Source organism: Aedes aegypti, chromosome 3, assembly GCF_002204515.2.
Source record: "Aedes aegypti strain LVP_AGWG chromosome 3, AaegL5.0 Primary Assembly, whole genome shotgun sequence".
Taxonomy (NCBI): domain Eukaryota; kingdom Metazoa; phylum Arthropoda; class Insecta; order Diptera; family Culicidae; genus Aedes; species Aedes aegypti.
This window is the reverse complement of record NC_035109.1, coordinates 380091075-380110143: the sequence shown is the minus strand read 5'-3', so window position 1 is coordinate 380110143 and position 19069 is coordinate 380091075. Positions and strand designations below refer to the sequence as shown.

The window sequence follows — 19069 nt, the reverse complement described above, 5'->3', positions numbered from 1 at the left end:
CCACATCATTCCGACCTGCTCAAGTGATATTACACAAAACCGATGTTATTTCACATTCAATCTCAATGCGATAATAAATCTCGCAACACTGTCCGCAAGTTGTTGTTTGATAGTCGACAAGTGACGGCGCCATTTTCTCGGAGCTGTTCGTGTTCGAATCTTTTTAAGTGATTATATTAGGAAAATTTAAAACAAAATCGAAAATTTAGTGCATTAGACCATGAAAACGTGTATTAATTGTGGTAATTGTGGTAAGTATCGATTTCGACGAAAAAAAACCATGATACGACGGGATCGGAATTTCGATCAACCGGGGGTTAAAATGAAAAATGTCCCAGCGGCCGTGGAGCGAAATCCACCAAAAATAACTTATGTGAATATTTTCTCTCATTCAACAGGATCAGGAAGAAGTTCAATACATCCGGTGCTTGGCCCACTACCAACGGTAACTTCAGCAATCCGGACAGGTGCCCATCAATGTGCCCCCGAAGGACATAGTCATTCCGATGCCTCCGCTTTCTCAGACCATTCCGGATCTTCCGCCAGGGACCAGGGGAATAAACCAAATATATGGAGCTGACAAGACTTTCAAATTGATTGCGTCGGAGAATCAGTTCGACCAGTTTTGCACCGTCGGTGCAGGGATCGGTTCCGATCCGCGCTACAAGATGGTTTACTCCACTAGGGTGCCCTGCTCTGTGGAGAAGCTGGGCTTGCCGATGGCGATTTTTCCGGCGAAAGGGATACCAATTTCAAGAAGCTGGAGAAACGCGGCGTGATTTGTGATTACCACAGCCCATGGGACACATTTGCCTATGTGCAAGGGAAATTATCGACCACCAAGGGAGTTGAACTAGAACACTGTTTATCATTATGGGACGATGAAGGATCTTCGTCAGCTTGTTTGGCTCGAATGGATCTAATTCCAGCGACGACAGTGAAAAGGGTAATTATTCATATTAATATCTTTTCCAACTTCTGCTTCATCTTCTTTCTGGCGTTACGTCCCAACTGGGACAAAGGCTGCTTCTCAGCTTAATGTTCTTATGAGCACTTCCACAGTTATTAACTGAGAGCTTTCTATGCCAATTGACCATTTTTGCATGTGTATATCGTGTGACAGGTACGAAGATACTCTATGCCCTGGGAAGTCGAGAAAATTTCCAACCCGAAAAGATCCTCGACCAGTGGAATTCGAACCCACGACCCTCAGATTGGTCTTGCTGAATTGCTGCGCGTTTACCGCTACGGCTATCTGGGCCCGCTTCTATTTAGCGTTACGTTCCATTTGGATTATATCCTACGTCTCAGCCTAGTGTTCTATGAGCTGTACTTTCCTTGCTAATTATATGGCCCATTCACAAATTTCATGACACTGAAGAGGAAGGATTAACTGTTATAGATCATACAAAATGTGTGGAATATTCATACAAAAAGTGTTACTAGGGATGGGTGGTTATCAAAAATGGCGTCATTTTCGGCGTTATGAAACTTGTGAATAAACCCATATATGTTCTTTTATCGTATCGTTATACGATCAACATGAAAATACCTTGAATTTGAAGAAATTTTACAGCTTTTTCAAACGTTTTGATAGTGATTTTTTTTTACAGAAGCTGAGTGTTCTCTAAAATTTGGAATGATTTCTGTGGTTTATTATAAATAGGCATTGCTGAAAATACTTGCTTTACTATTAATTGTCTCAGATTCCAAATACATTGATTTAAATACAAATTCAGTTAACAGTATTAATTACTCAATTCTCAATAGTTCCAGGGCTGGTAGCATGTCTTTTAAGAGACTTTGTCTCTATTTCACAGCAAGTCTCTAAATAGGTTTCTAAAGTCACTTTGGAATTTTAAACAAAATGCTTTAATTTTACATATGTTTAACTTTTTTCCTTCGGAGCAGCAACTCAAATTTTTCGAATGAAGCATCTCTGGGACAATTCTTTATTTTTGTACATCTATTTAAAAAACTGCTTCCGCCATTTGATCCATGACTGGAACACGAACGCAACTACTGGTGCAAGGGAGCAAACTTTGTTAATTAAAAAGCTGAAATCTGGCATATCGATCAAACTAGAGGCGATCTACCTACCAAAAAATAGTGCATGTCGTTGTTATCGAAAAATCTACGTTTTGTTCCATAGTCCAATCTACTGGTACATTACAACCACTTGGTAGCGGCACCCTATTAATTAAATCTAATACTTTTGGAGCGCTAAAAACTAAGAATATTTGTCAGTTATTTGAAATATTGAGAATCATTAAAAATTAATGATGATTACTTGGGACTTCTAGGTGAATATTTGAGCCTACTGTGAAACTCTCCCCTCGACTTGACCACCCCAAGGAAACTTTTTTTTAATCTTAACTAAGTATGTAGGGCTTCCATATTGTCGCATTATGAGCATAGCGCACTGTTAAATTTAAAAGTCTCGCGTTCAGTACCATAAGGGGATAACTGCAATGGTCTATGTCTCTTCATCGATTTTATCTAAGATAATTACTTGGTCAAGCGACAGTTTTCGACTGCTATTTTGGAATCAGTAGAAAGAACCCATCGTCCTTTATCATGGTGCATCGTAAAAAGTTACCAATATAGATTGAACTTTTGTATTAATTCAAAAAGAAAATCGATCACTGAAGATACGCGAGAAATGTTTGTATCTGATTTCTGCCGAATTCATAATATTTGAGTCAACCTAGAATGCTAGTAAATTATTTTCAAAATTATGAAAATATTTCTGAGTAGTTTAGAGCTTATAGCTTAAAGTTATTAGAGCTTTTGCAAAAATATTCGAAGACAACGACAAACTGAAAATGTTTATGGAATATTTGAAATTCTATGAATATTTATGAACACTCTATGAGTGCTCAGAAGTTGAGTGAATATTTATCAAATCTAAAATGAAGAGGATCAAATTATCTGAATCTATTTATAAATCTCAAAACAATTTCTCTCAATCTTGTAGTATTTTCGTAAGCTGGAGTAAAACACGTGAAGTCAGGTTACTAGTTAGAATACGAATGCCCTTTTATTGTCTCCTCGAGTATACTCTCCCCCATACATCTAACATGTACCCATAGTATATAAAATGGATGCTTTACGACAAGATCATTATTAAGGAGGTATTACATTAGTTTAGTTTAAAACACTACATTCACTTTCTCTTTTTTATATAAATTTAGTTTCTCGGCACTCTAATCAGTTTTAACCGCTTGAACATAGTCTCGCATATAAGCAGGCTTTCGGATGACCCGTTTAAGTCCAGGTACTTGTTTCCTAGTCAAATCCTCTGAACGGCTCTCCTTGCTCAACGAACTGTCTGGGGTTGGTGTGTCATCTGCTTCTTCAGGAATCGAAAGTGTATCATCGTCACTGCGGATCTGCTGTAGATGAGAAACATGTCTGCGGTATTTTGCGCCGGATTCTTCTGAAGATACAATGACATCTCCGCCTTTTCTTTTTAAGACTTTGAAAACATTTGGTTCAAAATTTGGCGTAAGCTTATTTGTCTTTGCCATTTTCTTTAACAGAACATTGTCACCTTCGGAGATTGGACTTGGTTTGGCACTCCGGCGTTCGTCGGCATACAATTTTCCTTTCTCCTTCGCAATCTTGTCTCGATCAGCAGTTTCTTCATCATCATCTTTCGGTTGGTAGATAGATGGCAGCCGATCCCGTATGTTGTAGCCGAAAAGCATTTCCGATGGCGTTTTCTTCGTAGTTGAGTGAGGGGATGAGCGATACATAAGCAGATATTTGTTTAATTCTTCGATCCAATCAGCATTTGTTGCCTGACTGATCGTTAGCCTTTTCAACAGAGATCGGTTCTGTCGCTCAACCTCGCCATTCTGCTGTGGCCAATACGGGGTCGTACTGATCAGTTTGATATTGCTAGAGTCACAAAAAATACGGAATTCTTCGCTGGAGAACTGGGGACCGTTATCAGCAGTAATGGACATAGGGAGGCCGAACCGTGCGAAAATCGAATTCAAACGCTTGATAGTCTCGCCAGAATCAGTCTTTGTCATAATCTCGACTTCTATGTAGCGGCTGAAATAATCAACAACTACAAACAAATAGTGCCCTGAAGGAAGCGGGCCGAGAAAATCAATGGCTACATGTTGCCATGGACCCGATGGCAACTCTCTCCGTTTCATTGGTTCCGGTGCAGATGGGGCTGCGACCAGCATGCATCCACGACAACTCCTGACATACCGCTCAACCTGCTTATCCAGTTTTGGCCACCATACCTTCGCTCTCAACCGTTGCTTCATGATGGTCATGCCAGGATGACCCTCGTGAGCCAAGCCTAACGTTCGCTCCCTCAAGGTTTCTGGTATCACTATCCTAGTTCCTCGCAACAAAATCTTATCAGCAAAGCATAGTTCCGTAGCAAATATTTTAAATGGATCCGCATCTTCGGACCAAACACCTTGGTCAATACCAACTCGAACCGACTGAATTATTTTGTCGGAATCTGAAGCTTTCTCTATTTCTGAAATTTTAATCGCCACCGGTAATGCATTTGAAGCAACCCATGCAATATAATGCTCAGCATATTCGTCGAAAGTTTTTCCAGTCGTGCTACCCGTAATTGCTAATCGGGACAACGGGTCAGCAATATTCGATTTTCCCGGGCGGTAAACAACTCTTGCCTTATATGATTGCAGCCGAACTACCCACCTCTCGATTCTAGCGCATGGTTTTGATCGTGATCCGAAAATAGTTTCCAACGGTTTGTGATCGGTTATCAGTTCAAACGAACGACCGTACAAATAAAAATGAAAGCGCTCAACCGCCCACACGAGAGCTAGCGCCTCCTTCTCAATCTGCGCGTAACGTTTTTCCACGTCTGAAAGACTTTTGCTGGCATATGCTATAATTCTTGGGCCCGTTTTATTTATCTGAATAAGGACCGCTCCTAAACCAACTGGGCTAGCATCAGCCACCAATTGTGTGCGATCCGAAACATCAAAGTAACCAAGCGTCGTCGGACGAGTCATATGTTCCTTCAGTTTTTCAAATGCTGTTTGTTGCTCCACTCCCCAGACAAAACATTGCTTCTGAACCGTTAGTTGCCGTAGTGGATACGTTAGTGTCGCAAGATCGGGAATAAACTTACTAAGGTAATTCACCAGACCCAAAAAGCTTCTAACCTCTTCTCCGGATTTTGGTTCGCGGAAGCGCCGAATGGATTCCAGTTTATCTGAATCGGGTTTAATTCCATCCGCCGAGAGAATATGTCCCAAAATCTTCATTTCAGACACCCCATACATACATTTACCATCATTTAGAGCCACATTCCAGTCATCTAGCCGCCGAAGAATCATTTTAAGCCTCATGTCGTGCTCTTCCTTGTCAGAGCCATGCACTATGACATCGTCAATGAAAATTAAACAGCCTTCACAACCACTAAGAACTTGTTCCATGGTCTTTTGGAATAGTTCAGGCGCGCAGTTTATACCAAACATTAGTCTGGTATAGCGAAACAGGCCTCTGCGCGTGATAAATGTTGTAATTTCACGCGATCGTTTTGAAATTTCAACCTAAAATAAAACAAACTAGCTCAATTTTCCAATGTTTGAAATCTCTTTTATTGGAGTCAACAACTGACAGTTTTATTGTAAAACAAATCTCAGGTAGTGCATCGAGAAAAAAATAAAAAAAATAAATCGAATTCAATTATGATCAATTGTTTGCACATCGGTAAACGTAAACGTGTCAATTCAGACTGAAATTACTCAAAACAAGGATGACATACCTGATGGAAAGCATTTCTCACATCCAAACGAGAGAAAACCTTAGCTTTCGCCAAATGCGGTAGAAAATCTTCAAACGTTGGAAGGGGGTGATTCTCTCTTTCCACGGCTTCATTCGCGCGTCGCATATCCACGCAAATGCGTACATCGTTATCTCCCTTCGGCACCACGACTACCGGAGAAATCCACTTTGCCGGCTCGTTCACCGGCTCGATAACTCCCTGGTGAAGCAATTCGTCAAGTTTTTTATCGACCATAGTTTCCAGCGCAACCGGAATGCGTCGATATGGTTGAACAACTGGTACAGCGTCCGCTTTGATCGGAATATCCACCACGATGTCCTTTATGGTTCCTAGTTTCTTGGATTTCGCACCAACTTCCACTTCGTTCACAGGTATGTCGATCTTTAGAACACCCATTGCCGTGGCAGTATCGCGACCAATCAAGATTTTACCGTTTCCTTTAACAACGAAGAATTCAGCTGAATTACGCGCATTTCCCAGTTTAACTGTAGCGGTAAATACACCAATCAGTGGCAACGACTGCCCTCCATAAGCTTTAAACACCATCTGCGCTTCCCGTCGTTGGTTCGATACAATCACTTTCTTATCCTTTAATTGCTCCCAGTTCGACTGACTGAGCAGATTGTATTTGGATCCTGAGTCTATCACAGCATATGTGCTTACACCGCCAATCTCACACTGCACTTCTCCGTTACCATCAGGTGTGGTTAAATGGAAGACGTATTCCACATGCTCATCGACTATGTGCTTCACCGTGTGAGTTTCGTCATCTTTGCGATCAATTTTATTGCTGCGACCGATTCCTTGTGGTTGAATTTTCTCGTTTCCATCCGTTCTTGCGTGTTGACTGATCGGATACTTGGTGCGACACTTTTTAGCAAAATGGTCCTTGCCGCCGCACTTATTGCACACCTTCCGTTTTGCTGGGCATCTGTCATCTTTAGCGACATGTCCGAAGTACCCGCAGCGATGGCATTCAAGCTGCTTTAAATCACTGATTCTCCTCCTTTTTCCATAGGGTGTAGTGTCAATCCTGTTAACATCGACGTCTGGTTTTGATTCACTTCGACTAACAAAAGACTTTTCTTGCTGAGCAACAGTCTCAAAAATTTTTGCGATGCTCAACACTTCCTCAAGACTGGCATCTCCTCGTTTCAGCAAATCGCGGCGTAGCGTAGCTGACTGGCAGTTCTGAATGATCTGGTCTTTAATGTTCTCCTCTACCCTATCGCCAAAGCCGCAACGCTCTGCTTGGACTCGCAGTCTGATAGTAAAGGCGTCAATATTCTCACCCGCTCGTTGTTTCATCTGCCGTAGCAAATGCCGCTCGTAGGTCGAATTCTCTTTCGGTAAGAAAAACTCGTTCAGCTTCGCTCTAGCCTCTTCGTAGCTCGTCATGTTCGGTGTATAATGTTCGATGTTCAGCAACGGACCACGCATCTCGGTTCCAGGTACTTCTGGTAGCGTATCAAATAGCTGCTGGACGTTCGATCCAGCGTAATGCAACAACAAGTCCTTTTTCCATTCTTCATCATCAATCCGACTCGCGCGGATCATTGTCTCAAACGATCTTAACCACTTTCGCCACTCAATGCCCACATCGTCCGTGTGGGTGGCATAATCGAACGGTTGCAGCTGCAATCCGAGTGAGCGTATCATGTCTGAAAAAGATCCAAACACGGCAACTTTAGCGTTTCCTTAAACTTATCAGTTTTCAACTTTTTAGGTCTCAATAAATATTAATTAATCACACTGTTTACATACTTTTTACGATTTGCAATTGCAGAACAGAAAAGGAACTGTAAACACGTCTTTCTTCAAAACAACACTTTCTGTCCAACTTTCAACCTCGTCGTCTTCTTGTCAAATCATCTGTCAGTTTTCGTGTGCATCAGTATTGGTTACGTTTGCCCCAGTGCAAAATATACGGCTCGCTCACTGGCAGATCATGTGCATCGTACCTTTGTCGTCTTATACCAATACTACCATATAGGCTGCTCACTTTGGAAATCAGTGCCCTTTTCTTTATAGATCAGATGTTTTTTTTTTTTTTTTTATCTCCGCATTGAAGCGACCATCTTGCAAACATTCCTTGCTCTTTCGCAAAACAGGTTTCGACTCACTGCATTTAAGCATCTGTACCATAACCAATAATCTGCTTGAACGCATATTAACTCATAATCCGACATAATGTTTCCGCATTTAAGCCAATTTTCATTTTACTGATTAATCTTCAAAGTCTTTTTTCCTCTTCCGAGTAAGTTCCAAATATACGAATTTTGAATATCAATTACTTACCAAATGAGCTGGCCATTTTTTTTTTTATTCTCGCCGCCAAAATGTAGTATTTTCGTAAGCTGGAGTAAAACACGTGAAGTCAGGTTACTAGTTAGAATACGAATGCCCTTTTATTGTCTCCTCGAGTATACTCTCCCCCATACATCTAACATGTACCCATAGTATATAAAATGGATGCTTTACGACAAGATCATTATTAAGGAGGTATTACATTAGTTTAGTTTAAAACACTACAAATCTAAAATGTTTGCCAGCCACTTACAGACTTCTTCAGTGTCGAGTGCTCGAAAAAAAAACCTTAGATTATTGCCGAAGATATCCTATTTATAGATCCATTAACGAAACCATCGCCCAAAAATGGTTTTGTTTTGAGCTGCTGGCAATATTATGGGCAATATAATAATATGTTTTGGCAAAATCTTTCAATAACTGGTTAGCATTGTTCTTTTTCATTGATCATGCATCGTTTTTTTCATTGATCATTAGAAGAAAGCTCCCCTCTATGCTCCTCTAACAACTAATCGGTCTCCTATGTTGCAGATATGTATCATCGTCAAAATTTTTCTAATTCTTAGATGGAATTGACCACTAGGGCGATTCAAATTTTAAAAATGTTTTCTAGGATTTCCTTCACATATTTTACACTTCATCTTTCGCTGATATCTCTACAGGGTGTCTACTACCTGGAAAAACCTGGAAAACCTGGAATTATCAGGGAATTTAATTCAACCTGGAAAAAAACTGGAATTCTCAGGGAATTTTGGCTACACTCAGGGAAGTTATTTAGAAACATTAATAGATGGAAGAATATGTCGGTTTTGTGACACAAAATCTCCTCAATCAAAAAATTTTCGGCTGCGCCGCTATTGTTCACAATTCGAGTGACAATCAGAAGTTCGGTAGTCAAAACTTCGGCGAAGTTCGGCGTCGGCATTCTAATTTAGTGCTTCGCCGACGCATAAGCAATACCTCTGTCGGCGTAGCACTTCGGTAGAATGCCGACGCCGAACTTCGGCGAACTTTTGTTGGGGATATTACATTTTTTTAATGAACTTTGGTCTGCACAATAAAACGCTAATTGACATGTTCAGACCTTTCAACGATTTTTAATTAATCAGCGTAAAACATGTTTCGACCAGGAATCTTAAGATTGCCAAATTGGTAAAGGCAAGTACAGCTCCAATAAGGAGGCGTTCATGAGCAGTTGATAAGTTAAAAACATTCAAAAAATTTAACAGAAATGATTTTTCGCCTATTATACAAAAATAATAAACTTTGTAGGAAATGAGCAAAAATTACAACAGGCACGGTACATAGTACATTTCTCAAGTAAACAAATTTTCTTTAAAAGTCTTGATCACTGTTTTAATGCAAGTCTCCATTTTTGATTATGGTCCTTAAAGTCTCTATTTCAATAAAAATTATCTCTCAAGTCACTTTTTCAATCTGCTTGCAGTGAATTCTGGTCCAAAATTCTGAAGGCTCAAAAGAAATCTATAAAAACTTTTTGGCGAATTTTCCACAAGTTCTTAATTATATTTTTCTTAGATCTCGCGATGAATGTTCCATTAATTCTAGTCATTTATCGAGGGGTTCCTTCTTTAATACACTCAGAAATTACTCCAGAGATGCTACCAGCGATTTTTCATTGGCTGCTTTGAGGAATTTCTTCAGAATTGGGTCCAAAACTCTTAGAGCACGCCAACGCTTCCACAAATGTTTATTCCAGAGATTTTGGAAAAAATCGTTTCGACTTTTTTCCACAAAATCCTACAATAATTCCTAAGCCGATTGTGTCATTTATTCCAGGCATTTTGATAAGGATTTTTCAAATATTCATCCACAATTACTCTCCGGAATTGCTCCAAAAATCCTTCAGGCATTATTAAATGATATGTATTATAAACATTCCTCGATAATTCCTCGATAAATTTGGCATAGGATTCCTCATCAGGTTCCTCCAGAAACTACTTTTGTAATGTCTCCAGCATATCATCGAAATATTGTTGCAGGGGCTCAAACATTTCTCTAAAAAAAATTCAAATAAAATTAACCAAATTTCCTTTAATTCTTCAAAACATTAGTCAAGGTTCAGGGATACGGTTCGAATTTCTCCAAGTAATATCTTAAAATCGTCTTGTAGGACATTATTTAAAGATTTTTATAATTTTTTTAATATTTTAGGAAAAATTTTATCAAAGAGATCCTCGAAGGAATTCATCAAGACGTACTTAGAACTCACACGAGATTCATCTGAGGTTACTCAAGGATTTTCTTCAGAAATCAAACTCATTTATTTTTTTATTTTTTCCAAAACAATCTAAAAAAATCCTTAATATTTCGCTGGATGAAAGAATATTTAAAAACTACTTTGAGAAATAAAAAAAAATTGGGGCATTCCTGAAGGAATTTTGAATTCTTGAAGATGCTCTAAAAGAAAATCAATGGAATAACTTTTGGATGGATAATTTTAGATGTGATTATCCAGATTGAATTATTGAAGGTATATAAAACGAAATTCATGAAAAAAAATACTTAGAAACTTCGTGACAAACTCTGGAAGAGATCTGCGAGCTGTTTTACTTGTCGTAATGTCATGAGAAGTTCCGAAAAGGACTTCAGAATTATATTTAGAAAAATGTCTGTTCAACTTAGGAATCAAACGCTCATCTCGTGCTTCCTCCTCGTTTTTTTTTTTGTCAAGGAAGAGGTCTACAAAGTTTTTATTTCTAATACGGTCATACTACCAGCTCTGATTTCCCCAAAAATGCTCTCCAGAAATCCTGAATCCCATTTTAAGGGAAAGGATATTTTTTTCCTTAGATCGAATAGACTATTTTTTTCATATCTGACTTTGACGATTTAAGGCACTTTCAGATCATTTGATAAACATTCTTTATTTCCGTGGAAATTTAATAGAAATCGTAGCTTCGTAGCCGTGCGGTTAGTGTCACCAGGCATTTAGCCGCATCGTGCTAGGGAGTGTGGGTTCGATTTCCACCTCAGGCCGAAACTTTTCGTGAGGACTGTTTTCAGACTGGGCCACTGGGCGTTGCATGCTAGTCCGTTGTCTAGTGTGGTGCTTCCTTCAAAGGGCATAAATGCCCACTGGAAGCATTAACGTGTCAGTGTCTTTAAAAAATCACCATTTTTTTTTAATTTTTCCTATGTTTACACGAAACACAAAACAGAAAATTGTTTTTTATTGAAGTGAAAAAAAACTTTGAAATTTTTTGTTAGATACATTTATTTTCAAAGATACCTTTCATTTGAAAAAAAGGTTTAGTCATCTAAAATTTACTATTTTTATATTTTGAGGGATTTCTTCAACCTGGAATTATTTTTTTAAAACCTGGAAATCTCAGGGAATTTCTTTTCCGTGAATGAGTTGACACCCTGTCTCCAGTAGTTATTCTAGCACTAGTGGTCCCGTCAAACTTCGTCATGCCATCAAGTAGGCTGTTGTATACGCTATGGATCGTCCTATACAAAATAACAGTTCCGTCCACTCTCGATTTTTCGGCTTTCCCGGTAAATATCCTGGGATTTTTATACGCACGAACATGTCGGAACCCTTGACGAACAAAACGGAGAAATAATCATTCAAATCCGTTAACCCGTTCGTAAGCCATTTCGTGACATACAAACACCATTCCATTTTTATTTATATAGATATAGACTAGTTGTCCCGGCAAACTTCGTCTTGCCATCAAGTAGGCTGTTGGAATACGTCAAAAAATCCCCCATAAGGTGTCATTGGTCTTCTCCCGTTTTCCCGATTATTCCGGAGACTTTCCCGAACTTATTCCTCGTACGAACACGTCGCATCCCTTGTGGAGGGCAACAGTGAAAAACTTGCGTAGATCCATTGACCCGTTCTCAAGCCATTTCGTGACATACGAACACCACTCCATTTTTTATTTATATAGGTATACCGTTTTGTCTCAAATTCCGAACACTCGGTTCTTGTATGGCGATTTGGTTGGAATGTTACAAAATCAACACAGTGTTCGGCATTTGAACGAAAATGTTGTTCCAAACTTTTACGTAAAAACAATACCAAACAAGTTTAAACAAACAATTTTAACGGCACATCCAACAGCTAACAGTTAGACTTTGTGAAGAAATTAAAATTTACACGAATATCAGCTAATTTATGCCTATCAGATGCATTTGAAGTCACTGTTAGCCTTAAGTGCTAGGAATATTAGTCAAAAAGGTATGCCAGTGATTATTTCAAGAGTTCTTCTAAGAAAGTTCTCGAAGGTTTAGTCCACAGCTTTTGAAGAAATTCGTTTAGTTCTAAACATTTTCCCAGAATTTTATTCGGGATTACTACTGCAGTTATTCTTAACATTTATTGAGTACTTTCTTCAATAAAATTCAATAATATCTTCAAATTCAATTCATGGTTTCACACCAGCAAATATTACAGGAATTATTTTAGCATTTGTTCCGACAATTTCCACACGAATTTCATCAGGACTTGTGCTTTCAGAGATCATTCCAGGACAGTGAATCAATTGTCACCCAACACACAGCAACAAAGACATTGTCACCTCTTATTCTTGTTGCAACAATTTTATTCCGCAACATGAGTTTATCATCACTTGCACAGAATATGGCAAAGATCGATCACCAAGCGCGTAGCGATTTTCTGGGCTTCGCATTGCAATTTTCGAGAACTTTCTACGTGTTGGTAAACATTGACGCATTTTCAAACAGCATCCATAAAACAAATTTGGTTTTGTGTTTCAAATAACTGATTAATCGCGAGTTGAAAAGGTTGCAACAATGTTGCGCTCTCCGATTGTCATGACAATTTTGCTTTTGATTGTGTCCTTATCCGCAACAGTTGCGACAAACGGTTGTGAGCGAGCTTGCTTTGTTGTTTGTTATTTGTCTATTTTGATGATAAGTTGATTCACTGTTCCAGGAGTTTATCATTAATTTTTTCAGACCTTTCATCATATACATGTTATCGGCCAAAAATAGAACCATTTTGATTTCCGAACTACGAAAAATACACAATATCCAGAGGGTATCCCGTCTGAAGGCGGGCTGGGTATATTCGACAGGTTTTTCAGGAATGTCTTCTCGCTTTCCTCAACGAAACTTCAGGAATCCTTCCAAAATTTTACATCCGATTCTGTTTTTGCACAAGGGATGCGCACCGTGCAAAAAAAGTTTTCAGTTCAAAATTTCAAAAACCGTGCAAAAAAAGTAACACGTATCATGCAAAAATAAGATTTTTGTGAAAAAAAGAGTATAGAAACTTTTTTTGCACGGCCGTGCAAAAATAGAATCGGGTTTATGTCACGTTTAAAATTTTTCAACCAATTCTTCTAGAAATTCTTCCAACAATTTTCAAAGGCATGCTAAAAAGATTTTTTCCAGAATTTGCTCTTGAGCACTTCAAAGCTCATTACATTTCATTTATTTAGTTAACATCAACGGATAACATTGAATCAACAATTTTACGCCAAAATGGTCAATTCGTGGCCGCATCTCTCAATCTTCGATTCTGTCCCACGCTCGCAAAATTGATGCACACTTGGTCCGCCCACCTAGCTCGCTGCGCTCCACGCCTCCGGATCCGAAGCGAACACCATCTTTGCAGGGCTGCTGTCCTGCATTCTTGCAACATGCCTTGTCCATCGTATCCTTCCAGCTTTGGCCACCTTCTGGATTCACTTCCATGGTATCTCCAAGAATTTTCATAGGGATTACCCTGAAATGTTTTCCAGAGTCTATCCCAGGATTACCTTCAAATAATTTTACACTTATTCTTCCAGTTCAGATTCTAAGAGACATTTCAACGATCACTTCTGAGTTCTTCCAACAAAATTGACCAAGTTTTATTGTAGGCAATTGTTCAACCCTCTTTTCCCCATTGTAGCTCCTGAGACAAACCGAATTAGATGAATACTTAGCAATAGTTACTAGAATATGATTATATACTCATCAGATTAATCCAAAAATCAATTATAGCTGTTTTAATAGTAAAACTATTGGTACACAATCATTTTACTATGAAAAAAACCCGATTTCGAAAAATATTTTTTTATAGATACGCTTTTTTCGTAAAGAAATAATCGATCAAAAACGTGAGAAACAGAGGGTTAAGATGAAGATGAATCGTTTGGCTTCGATCTCAAATTTTGAAAAGCACAAATTTGGAGAACCAGACAATCGTTTTATCTGAAAATTCGATCGATTGGGCATTCCATTGGTCACTTAGTGGCCAATCGATAACAATTTCAGAGTGAATGGCTTTCCTGATCTCTGGTCTTGAAAACTTGAGCTGTGGCTTTGATGCGTCTTCACTTTAAATTCCTACGACGATTTTGTTAAAAAAATCCTCCAGTTATAATCCGCACAAATCTATTACCAACTCTTCCAAAAATTTCTTAATAAATTCAAACTTAGTTTTTTCACGAATTTTCGTCAAAAAAAAAGTCCGGAGATTTCTCCAGCATTTCATCCATGGATTATTCCCGCAGCTCTTTCAGACCTTTGTAAAGTAGTTTGTCAAGTAAAATCTCCATGTAATTTAAAATTCCCAGGCCAGTCGATAAAACTGCAATTATCCTAGTAATTCCTCCAATAATTTGTACATTTCAGGAATTCCGTCCAATCTCTCGAAATCTCCAATAATTTTTGAAATACTTTCTTAACATTCCCCTGGAGACATCCCTGGAAGAAATATTACTGAAAAACAAGACATTCTTGGGAAATTTCTCAAAGAATCTTTGAACGAGTTGAAAATTGAAGAAATCTTGATCGACAACTTTTTACGAAATACTTCAAAATCCCTGAGGTAGAAATTACATACACTTGAAAATGTTATAAACCGAAAATCTTAGATAAAATCTTAAGAAATCTAATGATATTTGTCTACAAGAATCTTAAGAAATTGCTGACAGAAGCTCTTACGTGGTTTTTGTGATTCTATGATCTTTAAAAAAAAATCATGTTAAATTCTAGATGGTTTCTAAAACAAAATTTGTGTATGAATTCCTTATTCCTAAAAATGCTAGGAAAATCACCAAACTACCTATCCAGAAGAATTTTTCGGAGTTATAAATAGATATGAATTTGATACCTTTTATAGAACCCCCTGCCGATTCAAATCAAAGGTGCCAAGCTTAGAATTCGGCTCCCTACTAGGATTCCACCAAAAATATTTACAGGGATGTTTTGACGAATTTATCTAAGTTTATTTCAAAACTTTCATCAAGTAATTCCATAAAAAAACTGAATCATTGTCAACATTTCCAAGAACTGCGCTACGAAACTTCTTCAGTAATTAAAATAAAGATTGTCCTAGTAATACTTGTATCTACACATTTCTGTACCATTTCTAGAAATTTGTGGGTTCTGTTAGCAACCGTCCAAAATACACAAAAATAATTCCGCTAAAAATGTTCCATGCATTTCTTATCTGGAAAATAAGGAAGTGTAATGGTTTAATTCTTTAACCAGTGCATTATTCTGTGTGTTCGGCTGCGTACATGTTAGCAACGCAACTAACATTTTTATGCGGATGTAAACATTCTCGAAGCTTTCTTTATAAGGCTTTATGCTGAGTAAATGTGCTGTACATACGAACGAAAGCTTTTATGCGATTCTTTTACCAACAAATCTGGCGAATCTACTCAGCTATTTTAAAGCTGTGCTTAAGTCTATTGATCATATTCAATTTATTGCGCAAATGTTTGAAGGCTATCTTTAGAAAATCCAGATATTTTTCCATTTTTACACGTTTTTTTTTTCAGGCATTATGCTAGAACATCCACGAGTTTCCACCTTTTTCCGAATAGAAATTTTCATAGTACCTAATGTAAGTATTAGGTACTAGATATGTTTTCCTCAGAATTCCATCAAGAGATGTTATGACATTTAAAAACGAATTTACGACTCCGTCTCATTCATTCCCAATTTGTATATTTTGTTTAGAAAATCTATCATTTCATGATTTTTTTTTATTAGAAATAGGTAATTGTGAAATACCTAGGTGTTTATACTAAAATGTTGTATAAACTTTTCTCAATATTTATGTACATTCTACGAATCTCAAAATTGGCTGTAGATAAATAGATATTAAAAATCATAAAGTAACCGTAACTAATATTTCTTTTTATTTTTTAGGTCCCAATTGAATTAGCCTGGAGATATTTTTGATACAGCTCAATGAACTCCGTTGCAGAATTTTAGCAGCAATTAAAGTTCTGAGAGTCTGCAAGAAGAAACTTCGTTGGAATTAGTGCATCCGTGTAATCGCTGCAACGTCGCTCAACTGTCGCGTCGCTTAGACTGGCGAGTGCTTTTGCAGTATCGATATTGCCTGTGTCGCTCGAGCACTAAAATTAGAAGTTGAACGAAGTTTGTGTTTTTTCTTGAGTTTGTCTGTACTGACAATATTTCTGGCATTCACGAGCGAGTCATACACAAAATTGGTAGAACCCTGGATGACCGGAAAAGTTTCCGAAGAGCTTCTTAAAAAAATATCTAAAACAAACCCGATTATTGTTTCATGCGCAAGGTCATCATAATGTATTGAAAAGTCTTACGATGTTCTATCCCTCCCCTTGGTTATGCGACCTTGCCGCGATGGGAGGGCACAATCCATTAGCCCATTAGATGGACATCAAAGGCGTAACCTGTAGTGGTGGTATCACATTTTGGCATGTTTGCTTAAAGCCGCGTAATTTATATGGCATAGACGCCTTAGCCGAGTGGTTAGAGTCCACGGCTACAAAGCAAAGCCATGCTGAAGGTGTCTGGGTTTGATTTTCGGTCGGTCCAGGATCTTTTCGTAATGAAAATTTCCTTGACTTCCCTGGGCATTGAGTATTATCGTACCTGCCACACGATATACGAATGCGAAAATGGCAACTAAGGCAAAGAAAGCTCTCAGTTAATAACTGTGGAAGTGCTTATAAGAACATTACGCTGAGAAGCAGGCTCTGTCCTAGTAAGGACGTAATGCCAAGCAGAAGAAGAACGCACTAATATCTCGGATGTGATCCAACGGACGTTCTGCGTCGTTGATAGCATTGATGCCCATTTCAAATAATAAATACCTACTATTCGCGACGATCAGTTAGCCTTTTGCTAACCAGAATGATCCGTAGCCACTCTTACTATTAGCTAGCTAGATACATCGTTCTCATATACGAATTAGGGAATATTACTCTGAAGAAAATGACCAGTAGATTCACTGAGTACAAATAAGTGGCGACAATCTTATTTTATTATGGTTTTTACATTACCATAACAAAGAATACCTTTTTTGTAACAATGGTATAAACAATCGAATTCCAGCTTCATTTTCGCAAAATTTACAAGTAGAAAGTAGGCGTTGTGAAGCATTGCATTTGCCACCGAAAAGTGAATCCTGTAGGAGACTGTAATAGAAGTCTAAGGTAACTTTACTCTTAAATATTCACTATAATAATGACTATGGAAAGTAAGACGCTGAGATCGATCATTAGGGTACACTTGCTAGTTTCGAGAAATTGTTGAACAGACGAGGAAAGTGTCTTTTTTTTAAGGATGTATGAACGTAATGACCAATAAATACTTTTAACAACAAAAAACTAAATTAACTAGAACTACTACTAAACAGCCTAATTTTGTTAAGACTTGACGACAATTGACATTTAAGACTCTTATCTTACGTAAAAGACAGGAGTAATCAAAATAGCACTTAAATGACAAATTATTCAAAACCATTTCGACTAGACAGTATTAGTAATGACACTACTACACTACTAATTCAAACAAATGATGGAGCTGCTGATTTTAACGATGCTTCCTTTTTCAGAAGCAAGGGAATATGGGTATTTTTCAAAACTACTACGTCACAATACTAATAAAAATCAGTGTTCATGTGGGATAGCATAGTTCATCTGAGTATGGTCTTGTCCACTGGTGTACTAAACTAGCTCGGTCGAAGAATTTTGACACCAGAGCGGGTCCAGATCACGTGGGGATCATACGGGAGCGTGCCCCGCTCAAGTGTCACAATTCTTGAACCGAGTGAATTTAGTACGCCGGTGAATAAGACCATTGGTCCTGGTAGAGGGGAAACTTGGCAAAAGACTAATCGAGGGTTCAGCCTTGACAAGTTAAGCTGTCAGGCAGCTTCAACTGAATACCATACAATAAAAAAAGAAAAGTTTTACGATGTTCTACATCTTTTTTTTTTCAATAAAACGTTTAAGACATTTTGTAAATAATCGTGGTACCGCATACAATTGTTACACAAACGTTTTTAAAGCTTCCATATTGATTGATTCTAGGGCAATCCCTATAGAATTCCAGTAGAAGTTATAGTGAATGCAAGAGTTTCTTGGCCATTTCATATAAAAATGCGTAAAAATCTTGGTTGAGTTCACGAACAAACACATCCAGAACTTTGTATAGGCATTAGTACACGAAACTAGAAGCACTTAAGCATAACTATTTTGTCTATCAACGTACTTATCTTCAAACACGTGAATGTTATGTTTTATATTCAATTAATATTTTCTCTTTTTGTTTTATTTCTTCATGCTAGGTCAACGAGTTTGGATTTGCTGATCGAACTGTACTAACCGTTTAATTGGCTGCTTTTAGGAAATAAGCACATTTTGTATTTATCAATACCTTCAGATCAAAAGTTCATCCATCAACGACCTCTTGGGCCATACTTCCATGACGTATCTATTAATCATGTAAATAATTATAAAGAAAATAAAGAAAATATAAAAGATCAACGTATTTTCTTCGTTTCAATTATCATGCATCTGATTACATTTGAATTCTATTCAATGGCCGAATGAATTGCTATATATCCTTTTATTACTAAAATAATATTTTAATTCAATAAAAATCGTTTTTACACTTGCAAATGAAGTTTATGAGCGTAAAATCTCGCGTAAAAGGATAAAAATAAAGCAATTCAAAAAAAGCCATTGAAAAGAATTCGTG

The 19069-nt window shown here is 37.8% G+C and overlaps 1 long non-coding RNA gene across 1 annotated transcript; it reads left to right on the top strand.

Annotated features, from left to right (window-relative positions):
* The first annotated feature begins 349 nt into the window (after positions 1-349).
* Positions 350-18859, top strand: LOC110679289. Its single transcript, XR_002502366.1, has 2 exons — positions 350-946; positions 18657-18859. It is a non-coding gene; the product is annotated as an uncharacterized LOC110679289 (long non-coding RNA).
* Positions 18860-19069: the final 210 nt, after the last annotated feature.